This window comes from Corythoichthys intestinalis, chromosome 8 (genome assembly GCF_030265065.1).
Source record: "Corythoichthys intestinalis isolate RoL2023-P3 chromosome 8, ASM3026506v1, whole genome shotgun sequence".
NCBI classification, from domain to species: Eukaryota; Metazoa; Chordata; class Actinopteri; order Syngnathiformes; family Syngnathidae; genus Corythoichthys; species Corythoichthys intestinalis.
In genome coordinates, this window is record NC_080402.1 from 34631259 (window position 1) to 34644973 (window position 13715).

Here is a 13715-nt window from a genome sequence, read left to right on the forward strand (position 1 = left end):
CTCTAAACGTGGTTCAATTGATAATTTTAAATATTTGTCTTCTACTTTGATAAGAGTATTCCGACTTGTTTAGATTGGGATCAGAAAACTTTCAAATGTGGCTAAAAATCAGATAACTGCCAATGCTTGCCTACTGTACATTTGAGATTAAAGTGCATACGACACGATAAAGAAAGTCTTAAATAGTATTATTATGTGAATTAGAATCATATTTTGAGACGATTCGACTATATACAACAAATTGGCAAAGCACAGATAACTAGAAATTAGTCCTTTAATCTGTCGTTTAGCCACGCCTACCATTATAGGGCTCTAGCGTCCCCAACAGGAGGATGACGTCAGCAGGAGAATGGTTTCATCTGATTTAGACTTCAGCCCATTGAGGGGGAATTATTCGTAACGAGGAAAATGTGATGAAGACAGCAGCAAAATGTCATTCTTTCAATCTCTGTACTCCAGTATTTTTACAGTATATTCTTATTATCAAAAGTATTTTTCCCCAATTGATAAATAAATTGTATGTTCATGACAAATAAGTCTTGTGCTAAATGGAATATTAAAACATAAAAATGCATTTATTCAGTACGACATGGCAAAATTACTCCACAATGGTCAAAAGTGTCCACTTCTTGCACCTTCATAACGATATTTTATGCCACCGGCTTTTGTCATTTCCCTGCCCGCCCTGGCTTCCGAAACGGGAGAAAGAGCCTAAACAACGCTGGGCTGGCAGTGCTCGTTTCCGGGAATAAACGCTGAAAATAGCCCATTCTCGGTGGAAAAAAAAAACGGCAAATGTCGGAGCACTGAGCTGCGCATGGCCAAGCCGAGGAAAGCGCATTCTCGGCGGGCACGCGAAGAGGACCGGCCACAAAATGCAAGCCACTTCCTTAATAACACGTGTGCCATGTTCCCAGTATTTGACATAATACAAAACACGATGTTTACTCACTTCCTCGTAAGTCCAATGGTCCCACAGCTGTCAGAATTGTTTACACCAATCTCAGAGTGAACGGGAACTATTTGAAACCCAAAAAGGCTCATACGCTTCTTCCTGGTTCGGCAAAACTTTTCTCCAGCACATTTGGCTGGCGTGATGCGAAAAATAAACAAATTATTCAGCAAAATCAACTGACTCCACAGTCGTTCTGCATACTGCAGTACTGGACGTATACTGAAGATGACTATCCCACTGACGTCACACTCGGAATCCTCGTCAATCCAGGAAGTTGCTCATTTTCATGGCGCGAGATTCAAAAAAACAATAAATATATCGATCGCTTCCACACACATACAAGCGGTCCATTTCATTCGGGAGCATAAAATACTGCAGAAAATATTAAATAAACATGCTTTTTGCTGTCATGCGCACTTTAAATACATCAAATCAATGGAAACCTGATGGTGACTTGATTCTTCATTGTTTGCAGAGTCATCTCAGCGACATCTGCTGGGGACTGGCTATTTTGCCATTGAGTCAGCATTAATTTAAACTTTAAAGGGAACCACGGATAGAAAGACATGTAGTTCTTAAAATATAAATGTTAGTATGAGATATATAATAATTTGATATTCAAACCCCTCTTAATGTTTTCGTTTTTTTAAAATTGGAAAAATTTGTTTAACTAGTATGTTGCCATTGTTGTTGATGACAAAATGGACTCTGGAGCGGTGATGTCGCTGGGCTGCGCTGCCGTACTTCCACAGTGTTACTCACATAAACATGTCGTCGGTTCTTCCCTTCCAATTTGAAACCGAGCGGAAAAGTGATAAGCATTACAGCACTGTCGGTAGTTCACAAAACAAGCAGCAAAAGCAATTAAATGAAGGTCTCCAGCTGGATTCAAACCTGCATTTCCCGTGCTACAGACCGGCGCGTAGACCACAGAATTATACTTCTGCGTGACGTTGGAGTCATGATTTTCTTTATAAAGCAATCGCAACCCACGTGTTGTATGTCTGTGCGGTAAAACCTGAAAGGGAAACGCAACTGAAAACAAAGTGTGGCTGGCTTGACCACGGAATTAGAAAATGTGGTTCACTTCAGACAGCAAGAAGAAGACAATAACATCGGGATTACATATGAGGGTTTATTGAACACACAAAAAAAGCACGCGATTGCGAAAAGGGAGACACAAAAAAAGTCTGTGACAGTAGGTCAGGATCAATAAAAAAAAAAAAAAACGAGGGACAACCGCGGTGAGAGGCAGACAAATGAAAAAAACAAGGCAACGAGGCAACTAGCACGAAGGTATATACAAATTGTCAAATATCAGCAAGTCAATATCTCGGCAAGCTGCCTAGGATCAGTTTAAAGACAATGCTGATGAGCTGGAATTGGATGCATTTACGACGTTGGGAGCTCATCCCACAATCTGACAGGCAGCAGAATGTTACAAAATCATTCCAGTCTATAGACTTCATAATATATTGACGGGACACGGGGCCGATTAATAGGGGGCCCATCTCTGTCAAAGCTGACCTAGTGCAAACACAGACAAAGAGCTTTTTACATTGAAAATTCTTGTCAACAAATGCTTAAATCCCTGAATTCTTTAGAGATACAGACGTAAAACATTCTCGATTCTTGGTTAAAAGCCAGGAAAAATAAATAAATAAATAACTAAACGGGCAGTTAGCATTTATTTTACGTAAATATGTCGACTGTGCTGCTAGTCTTTACGCCACTGTGGTGCCCACTTTTCACCAGAAAAAGCTTTTTACGTTAAAAATTCTTGTGAATAAATGCTTAATTCTGAATTCTTTATAGATGTGGATGTTAAACAGTCTTGATTAATGGTTAAAAGCAAAAAAAAAAAAAAAAAAAAAAAAAAAAAAAAAAAAAACGGGCAGGTAGCATTTATTTTACGCAAATACGTCGAATGTGCTGCTAGTCTTTAAGCCACTGTGGCGCCACCTTATCACCACAACAAGCTTTTTAGGTTGAAAATTCTTGGGAATAATTGCTTAAATCCCTAAATTCTTCATAGATATGGACGTCTCGATTCTTGGTTAAAGGCAAAAAAAAAAAAAAAAATCCAGTTAGCATTTATTTTACGTAAATATTGCAAATTATGATGCCAATGACGTAGCGGTTAATTTCTTCAAAATGCATGCATGGTACGAAAAATATAATAATGACCTTGAATCCTTGAACAAATCACTCCTGAGACAATCCTTCTTGCTTGTATGCTGTACAGCTTTCGTACTTTTTCAACCTAAATCCGGCGTTGGATCGCTACATATGTTTGAGAATAACTGCGACCGACTTCGACCGACTGAAGCGAAGTGTGGTACGGCCCCCAAATGAAGGCGTGGCGCAGTGTCTGGGTATTGTGTCCCGTCAATATCATTATGGAGTCTATGTCTGTTCGTTATACTTGCTTCGCTTGCTAGCTAGCACAGCTATTCTCCCAGTCCATTCCAACCACGTCATCGTCCCTAGTGTGCATTGCACAGGTAAACCATGGTGCCCTCCGTAGGTCAAAACATATACTAAATATTATAGAAATTTAAATCAATGGCAACATTATACAGTATGTGTTTCTAATAACATATTTTAGTAAAAGCGAACAATTGTGGCTTATTAGAGCTTACAAGTCCTTAAGTCCTTTTGAAGAGTCCTTTTAGTCCGTGACTAGCGCCATGTCTCAGTGAGGTCTCTGTGCTATATATATATATATGAGACCTGTTAGACGCCAAGGAGACATTACGAAGAAATCTACATCTTTGCTTGTTCACAGAAAAGTATATGTGGAATTGCTTGACCTAATAGAGCAGTAATTATTTACTATGCGTTACTATGTTGGTTGACTGATGCGAGAAAAGTCTGAGAGGGACCGACTCACGGAGACGAGAGAGCAGAGCAGGAGTGGGGAGGAGGCAAGGGTTGTTGTGATGGCGTTGCAAATGCGATGCTAGGTGGCTCCAATAATACCTGACTGTAGCCGATAGCCTACAAACTACGCCCACATGATGCTACGGTAGATATCAGATAATATAGAACTAGATGATAATGACAGACACGGCGGCAGTAGCAACATGTATAAAGAACTAGATGCGTTAGTAAACAGCCGCCATCTTAAAGCAGTAGACCTCTCAGAAAGGCTTTGTTGTAGAGAAATGTCCTAGCGAACTTAAGTGTTTTTATCTAAAATGCTCCTAAATCTGCAAAATCTTAATTTAAATCTATTTTTAAATGATGAAACAGTTTTAAAACTTACACATGTCAAAAGTAGACAGAAGGGAAGTAACACAATAACGGGAAAAATTTTAACAAATTTAACGGTTGATTCACAACATTAAATGACTTCCACACATAAGAAAGGTTACAATCTAGTTATCGCAATATCTGCAATACCCCTATGTCTAGTTAAGTTTAGGGTAAAGAATTGGGCTAGGGACAATTCTCCCAAAAACCCTTCAAACTTCACATTGTGTGACCTGTTTTTTTTTTTTTGTTGAGAAAAAAAACCAAACCAAAAAAAAAAACATGAAAATTATCACCAGTTACTTTGCCAAGTAACTACTCTTACATTTAGAGTTACTAACGCAATTACTTTTTGGGAGAAGTTATTTGTAACTGTAATTAATTATGTTTTTAAAGTAAGATTATCAACACTGGCCATAATGTTCATGGATAGAGCAAATATAAATTAGAGCTGTTGCACACTACAATCAGGCATGAAAATGGGTCAGGGGTTAAAAAGGTGAGAAGGGTGTGGAGGAAATATGTTCCAGTACACTGTACACCCCAACAAAATATTGAGCTCTGTCGACCCACACTGTGTTTCAGCAGGGCCGTGCAGAGACCGGTGGAGGGGCGGGTGCTCGTAGATCAAAAGGGGCACATGAACAAGTATTTAATACACCTTAAAACAACATAACTTCAATTTTAACCAGCTTTAGATAATAATTGGCTGCGACTGTGACATACTTTAATTGGGAGGGGGCAACAGTGAATAGAAATCAAAACTGTCATCCACACTTTCTGGCTGTGACTCAGTCAGTCTGCCTATTTTCTTCCTTCAACCTCTGCATCAAAACTTCCTTCCTCAACTTGTTCATCTGAGAACAAACCACGTCAGATGGTCACTGAGCCACCAACAGCACAGTTTTCTCAAAACTATGATTTCATTATTATCCATACTTAACAACTCTAGCACCTAATGATTAATAAAGCAATGACATAAAATCTTATGGAAAAATAACATTGTAATTGTGTTTATAATTGTATTTAATACCCGACTATCCTTGCAAACTTGTTCTTACCAGGTCTGCTATTCACCCAGCTGATGAGGTATCCACTGCCTTTAGCAGCCTCATCCAACTCCTTTTTTTATCCCTCAATCTCCTTTCCCTACGAGGCATGTCTATGTAATGAAATATAAATATTTAAAAAATAATAATAATAAAAATTTTTTTTAAAAAAAACGACTCCCCGGCGGCTTTTAGTTTTAAAGTTTTCTTAATTTCTTTCTCTCTCAATAACGATGGAAGTAGATTTGTGTTTTTATTATTCAATCAAAAAACAAAGTTACTTCTATCAAAAACAAAGTTCCTTCAATCAAAATACAGTATATACTTTTAATCCCCAAAAAGTCACTTCAATTAAAAAATTTGTTTTTGATTGCAAAAATAAATTTGAGACAAAAAAGCATTTGAAAACTATTTTTCTTGATTGAAACAAATTTTTCCATTGAAGTAATGTTGTTTTGTGTTTGGGCCACATTTTGGCCAGGACATTTGTCTCTTTATTATTCAATCATATAAGTTGCTTCAAACAAAAAAAATATATATAAAAAGAAAAACTTTGCACATGTGTCAATCACCGTTTAACAAAGCCTGAGAGGGTTTGAGTAGACTCACTATGAAGCATTTAATAAAGCCAAGCATTTTCTTACTACTTTATTCTTGTTTAAAAATAATTCGGTGGGGCAGTAACATATTTAAAACTTATCATAATTCTTACATTTTGAACTGCTTGAAAACCATTTATAAATGATACTTTGGTGAAAAAAAGTGAAAAAACATGTCTTTTTTCCAATGTAAAATCTGAATAAATACATTGAACACGCACAAAAAAAATGGGGGGCGCTACTTCGCGGTTTTCACTTATTGCGGCGGGTTGTGGTCCCCATTAACCGCGAAAAACGAGGGATCCCTGTATTTCTGAAAAGCTTTAAGAAGCAAGAGTCATTCCCACCAGTCGTCGGGCCGGTGTTGTGCCGACACCGGCCGTCAGCTCAAGTCCCGAAAATAACGCGTCTCAGGCGGACGACGGGAGCGATACAGGGCGCCCCCCTCCATCCGAGAGCATGGCGCTTAATTTGACTCAGCAGTGCGTTTCTTCGTTTATATTACCGCTAAATACACAAGCTTGACGCCAATTTAACGGGAGGTATTTTTTTTTCATGGGAGATTTGGCTAGCTCTGGCAGTGTTCAACGCAAGCTGCAACGAATGGCAGTAACTTTTTTATATCGCAAAATGTGAAAACGATTGAAACCATTACTCACCAAATTCAATCTGCTGGCAAATACAGGCAAGTGTGTATGCTGCGCTCTGGTCTGCCCCGGTGTGGATAAGGCCTGCTTTTTGTTTTCGCAGCTTTGCAATGCAACCAAAGGCTCTCCGAGCACTCCATGTACACGTATGGAGTGCGCGCGTTTGGAATAATGGAACACAGCTTGGGCCGATGATTGGTTCTCGTCGGCGAAGCATCTAGAAGGATTTGCTGTCTTTTTAAAAGAACCGATTTCTTAAGTGCTCAGTTTACGTACTAAGTTAATCACATGATGATGATAATAATAATAATTAAATAAAACCTCCCGACCTCCCCCCCTCCCAAAAAGAATTTCTCCTCGGATCTACGCAATTCACGTAGGTCGCCCTTTTTGACTTCAAAACGGCAAATTTCGCCGAAAGGTGAGAGATTTTCATGCCTGTACAATGTTGCTACACACGACTGAACTATCATGCTGTTTGCTTGATTTGACATCTGTTTCAATAAGTATTTGCAAATGTATTCTTTTTTTAAATTCATATTGTTTCCTCTACATCTTAGCACTAAGATCAAAGATGGCATCTATACTTTTGATCTATATTTCCACAATTTGATTTATTTCTACTTTCTTACCCAGCTCCTCCTCCTATTTCTACTCTTATATTTATTATTTTAGTTGCTGTCAACCACACACTCATTTTATACAATGCTTTCAGTGTTTAGACTGAGAGACCACAATTAATATGGCTTTCAAAACAAGCTGACAGATTTGTGGTCATAAAACTCAATTGGTAAATGTTTTACCTTTTTTACTGGTTAGATTGCAGGCATACTCTAATGTTATTTATAGTACTTCATGTTATCTGATTTACTGTATTTTAAATTATTTGCACATTATTGCATTCACTGGAAACTGCTAAAACCTAAATATGTGGGCTCATGTTAATCTTATCAAATTCTGGCTCATACGTAACTAAAAACAAATACAGAAGTCATTAAAGCCAACTCTGTTTCCAGCTTTTACAACTTTACTAAGTGAGTCTGTCACTGCACTACTGAAGAAAAAAGCTCTCTGTGTATTGGGCTGGCTATTGAATCCACATAACAAATGAGCCCTGGGGGCTAAATTACCAAGTTAGATGAAGAAAATTAAGAAAATGGGTCTTTTAATCCTACCAAGTCCTTTTCTAATTTTCATTAAGAGTCAGACATTCATCTCCGTGGCCCAATCGTTATTCCCTCACCTACATGAGAGTCTGCTTCCTCTCATGAAACATTTTAACTTGTTCGTAGAGACTAATAAATCGCATCTTCTCTTGAAAAAGTCATCAGACTGCCTTTCCACCAGATGTCAACGAAGATGAGGATAAGCGTGTGGACTATGTGAAGCAAACATGTCAGCCAGTCAGGATCAGCAAAAAGAGCTGATGGCGCACTCAGATGGAGGGCAAGGAAAGTAAATCAATAGGAATCCGGTAGAATTCACACAGTGACACTTTGACAGCATCTGTTTCACCTGACGGGCACTTTAACGGCCCCCTCAAAGCAGGGACGGCCTTGCATTAAGTTCAAACTGTACATGCAGATCCATATAGAAGGTTGTTTGGAAGGAGAGCAAAGGAGCATTAAGACGTCACTCACTGAGGTACTTGAGAGCATATCTTTCAGTGGGTTTAAGAATTAGCTCATGTCGTGGCCAGGAAAGTTCATTTACTTAACTGCCAAGAGTACATGACATCTTCAGAGGAATTGCGTGTGTTTGTGTGTGCGTGAGTGTATGTGTGTGAGAGAGCGGAGGGCTGGGTTATATTTGTCCAGCATCCATATTTTATTGTAACACAACAAAGTGTTTTTCGCAGCCACTGGGTGTAATTCATATTTATTGAATGAATGAATTCATTCAGCAAATGCTATGCTATTAAAATTCAAATTTATTGAGCCCCCACGTTTTTACAAATTAAAATGATTGTAAGTAGACTGGCTTGCTGGTAAGGTTGACATTTTTACCTATTGTTAGCATTTAGTTAACAACCCAATTTAGATAGCAAGCTGACGGTACAATTTGAAAAAAGATAGTTCAAAGATCTGGTAAGTTTTTAATACTTGATACAATATTTCAGTATGACAGAACATATCTGTTTAGTAGGGGTGTACCGCTACACAAAAATCTTGGTTTGGTACGTACCTCGGTTTTGGTTAATTTTCGGTACAGTAAGAAAACAAAATGCAAAATATACATGTGCTAGTTGTTTATTACACACTTTTGTGCTTTCAACAATAGGAACATTAGCCTATACAAAGCCAGAATTCTGCTCAAAAAGTAGAGGGTATTTAAAGATAATCCAATAACAATTTGCCTTTCAGACCCCGCGTATTGGTCAGCTTTTTTCTGAAAGAAAGAAGAAAAAAGAAGTCCTGTGCTGAATTCAATTCGATTCAATTCAATTCAATTTTATTTGTATAGCCCTAAATCACAACAACAATTGCCACGTTTACATGGAGCCAAATATTCCAATTACAATCGGAATATTTGTTCAAACCGAATAAATGTGTTCCATATAAACACCTCATTCGGAATGAACAGGCCCAAACCGAATGGAATTTCATTCTGATTCACAGGGGTGGAATATTCCTTTTCCCAAACCGATTAGAAGTAAAATGATATCATGTAAACAGGGAAGCGGAATGGTGTCTGGTTGCGTTCTTTCTGCACATGCTCCGTACTGACATGGTGACGTCACTTTGTGACATAAGTAACGTCACTTGCAACATGGCTTCAAAGCACAGCGCACCTAATTGGAGTCCGGCGGAAAGATTGTATTTAATTCAAACTTTAAAAGAATTGAATATAATTGCTCGCTTAGACGGGCGTAAAACGAGGAACAGTGAACTATTTAAAAAAAGTTCACGAGAGGTTACACGAAGCCGGAATAGACCGGAGCGTTGACCAGATTAGAAACCGGTGGAAAACCGGCTACTACAAGGCAAAAGAGCAAAACAGCAGAAGCGGATACGACCCCACAAACACAACAAGTGGGTTAAAGTTAAAACAGCAGCACTCCGACGATCGATCTCCATGTTTTGCAACGTGACGCTTTGTTTTGATTAATCTGCGCATGTTAGACGGCAGTTGTCAAACGTCCTTTCGGAATAAAGGCAGTCACATGTAAACGCTGGATCGGAATAGATGAAGTGACATGTAAACAGCTGATCTGAAATTTCCATTCGGAATGATTTGAATCGGTATGAATAAAAGTCAGCATGTAAACGTGGCTAATGTCTCAAAGGGCTTTACACTCCTGGAAGGGAGTCTTTAGGTCCCAGTTGGTCACGAGAGTTTTTAAGTGATACTTGCCGCCACGTTAATCGCAAATCAATGCAACGGAAACAAGTATTCTGCCCTGAGGCAATAACATTTTTATCTACATTACTCTGTAACCTTACACCCACACAAGCACACACTTCAGCGTATGTTCACGCTTTGAGATGCACAAAAAAACAAACCAAAAAAAGGCCTGCAGCTATATTTTCAAGTCAATGCACTGGGCGCATTGACCCTATCTATAGCATAAACTGCACAGTCGGACAGTTTTGTTAACTTTCATGAAGTTTTGTTTTGACAGAATAAACTGTATAAACAAGGTGACAAAAGAATAATGGGTTTGTGATTCAACAAAGTCAAACATGGGACAGTGTACATAGGTTGATAATTGAGAAAAGGAAGAAAAATAAATAAATAAAACATCCTTCAATTTGTAAATCTGTGTCAGCCAAACAATGAACTGCACTGGATTGAGGCCCACTGTCTTGGTTGCTAAGGTAACACTACAATGAAAGGTTGAATCATTCTTTGAATCATTCGCCATTCTTTTGATAACCCTCATACATATACAAAGTAAATTGGGGGAGGGATACAAGGACATAGACTGATGTGATGGTCTGCAGAAGATAGTTCAAGGCTTTTAGCAAAATATTGTTGTTGCCCAATAAAAAACATATTGGACAGCATACACATTTGTTTAGTTGCTATAATCGTCATCTTTCCTTTATTCTGCAAAACTCCTACACAACTGTTTTGTTTCTTGTTTTAATAATCTTCAAAGCAACATCATTTTTTTCTAGTAGTGGTACCTCGACATACAGTACACATTTTATTTGTTCCAGGACCTGGTTTATATGCCAAAATGGTCGTATTTCGAGAGAAATTTCCCCACAACAATACATTATAATTCGAATAATTCGTTCCACAGCTCAAAAACCTATGCTAACTCCTTAATAAATATTGTAGGTGCAATTAACAATAGCAATTACACATAGCAAAACAAAATAATTACAAATAACTGGGTTCTTGCACCACTTTAAAAGCAAATTCAATGCTTTTAAAGACATTTTTAAGACCTTAAAAATATAAGACCAAAACATGTCGCAACAAGTTTTGATGAAGAAAAAAAATAATTTCATTTCACTGTAAACACAGAGCTGCTGCCACAGACCGCTGGTGTTTTTCTGAAAATCAGACGTGCTGCCGTCTTACGGGAAAACAATGAAATTGAAATGCTGTCGTAAATCGGCGTATTTCGAGCATACCGTCATATGTCGAGACAGATGACGAGTTGAAAGAATCGTATGTCGATGCGTTCAAATGTCGAGGTACCACTGTCTTTAAAAAATGAGCAGAGAGTAGGAACGCAGTTTTTCTTGTAGTCCACGCTCTGCTATGTGTCAAAGTAAACACATGCGTTGCCAAAGCCTATAAACGACCCACCAACACACCCACTCCACCAATAGCCAATCAGAGCAAAGAGTTGAAATTTAAAATATTACCGTAATTTCCGGACTACAAGCCGCTACTTTTTTCCCTTATTTTGAATCCTGCGGCATTTTTCTAACGGCCGCCAGGGGCGCTCGAGCAGAAAATGTAAGAGTGAGACACATGGGATATATGTGTCAAGGAAGAGTAGTTTGCACTATTATGGGTTATTTAACTTTGTGCTTTGTGTTTGAATAAAAGTAGCAGACCCTCATCTTTAGACATTAGGTGTGAATCGTGCATTCAAAGTGGCACTCAGAGTTGAATGGGATGCTTAGATGACCAGCCGCGAGAGATCGTTTACCAAAACTGTCTGCATGCGAAGAGCAACTTTTGCACAAATGTGCCAGTGGATACTGACAGCAGTGTGAAAAAAAATCCACCATCACCAACGGATTCGAAAAATCGGTCTGCTGCGTGATGAAGAGGACGGCACAAGCTCAGGAGTGAATTTGCCTCATTATGAGAGACATTGAAAGCGACAACGAAAGAGAGACTAAGAAGGTAAGTGGCGAAGTGTATCTGAGTCTATTCCTTTCCGACACTGAGGGTGAAAACTTCCATGGTTTCAGTGCACAGGAGGAAGATGAAGATGGCTAACAAAGACTTTTATGTTTCCACTAACCAGCCCAGTTAGTGCTGTACTGCTGTGTTGCTGCTATGTAACTGCCGTGTTGCTGGCGCTATTTGGAAAGAAAAGTTAAGGTATGTTATTAAAAATTTAGAAAACTCTGTGTATTTCTTTGTAAATATCTCATGTTACTGTATGGGCACACACGGCTTATAGACAGGCGAGGATTATGTATGTACAAAATGGTTTTTACTTTAAAAATGTACTGGGTGACACTTGTAATTAAGGGCGCTCAATAGTCCAGAAATTACGGTAAATATTCAAATTGGATTCAGTCAGCTGCATATTAATGAGAATTGGGATTTTGCAGAAAGCCAAAGAAATGGACCAACTAAAATTGTCTTGGACATTCTGGACACTTTCAACACAAATTGTAATGTCAACCTGGTAAAATGGCCAGCAATGTTATGAAAAAAATTTTTTTTCATAACATTGAATTGGGGAGGGGCATGATAAAACTTTTATCACACTAACAGTTTTGTCATGGTGACACAAGACTTTCTGTGTATAAATACTTGTCATAGGGGTGCAATCTTATTCCATGGAGTGTTAATTTAAAGTGTGAATGTATAAGTGTTCAGATAACTTCTCCTTTTATCATGTCTGCTTGTGATAGAAAACAGAAATACATGGTAAAACAGACGTTCTCTGCATAAAAAACCCAAGCTACTCAACCAAAATTACCAAAGTCAGTGTCAGTCAGTCGGTGAGCTTTTGTTTGTTCCCCTGTAATTAAATGCCGAGATAAGAACATTGTATCAGAAAAATAGATGTTCAAAGTTTCCAACCAGATGCTGTAGGTGAACCGTGTCAAGAGTATAAACTCAACATAATAAATATGACCTTTTACGTATCGATCCAAGGCTGAATTTAGAAACAATTGGACAATATGACACTTCAATACAACACCCAGTCCCCTGGAGATTAAAAAAAAAAAAAAAGTAAAAAAATCTACTTTATGTTTGTTACACACTGTAGTTTTTTGCATGACTATATTCTGTTGCCTCATGCATGGGAATAGATAACTGTCCATCTCAAGCTGTCTCGAGAAAAATAGAAAATTTAGAATAAATCTGACTTTTATAATAACGAAATCTTGCATAGATAGCTGGCATAGGCTGTAGTACACCCTGATCTTTGGGAGGAAAAACAGTACGAATAATGAATGAATGAATGAATGAATGAATCAATCAATCAATCAATCAGTATCTGGGTTTCCATTGCCCTTCTAAAATACGCAAAATGCAAATTGTGCAAATAGCAAAGTGGTAATGGAAACAGAAAAAAAAAACTCCCAAATATTGCCCGTCGCGCCAATAAAATTAAAAACACATCAGGTGGTTTTTAAGAGGTTTCAATATTAAAATATTCTGCAAAGGAAACACTCTTTTGAATTTAAATGCCAAATGACGTGACATACCCAGTCACAGGATCACTTCTTCTTAATTCTCTCTGACTAACCATGGCATGCTAAAACTAAAAGAAAGCAAAATGAAAGGGAAAAAAATACGACAAACCATGGTACTGTTTGCTCTCTGAAGAAAGTGGAAATTTCCAAAGGAGTGCTACTTAGCAGAACTTAGCGGAGCTGGGCGGGATGGCAAAATGGGTGCCGAAGAGAAGATCCACGAGAAGGGGCCAGAGCATCCAGAATTGCTGTGAAATGACACTTTGACACAATGAAACATAGTCTGTGTGCAGTGTATCGATTAGAGTTAATTTATTTCCCGTCAAAATAACTCAAAATGTAGCCATTATTATCTAAACCCC

The 13715-nt window shown here is 38.2% G+C and overlaps 1 protein-coding gene across 2 annotated transcripts in view; it reads right to left on the bottom strand.

Annotated features, from left to right (window-relative positions):
* Positions 1–13715, bottom strand: part of sdk1b (sidekick cell adhesion molecule 1b) — a 620017-nt gene that overhangs the window by 351666 nt on the left and 254636 nt on the right. The window lies entirely within an intron of this gene.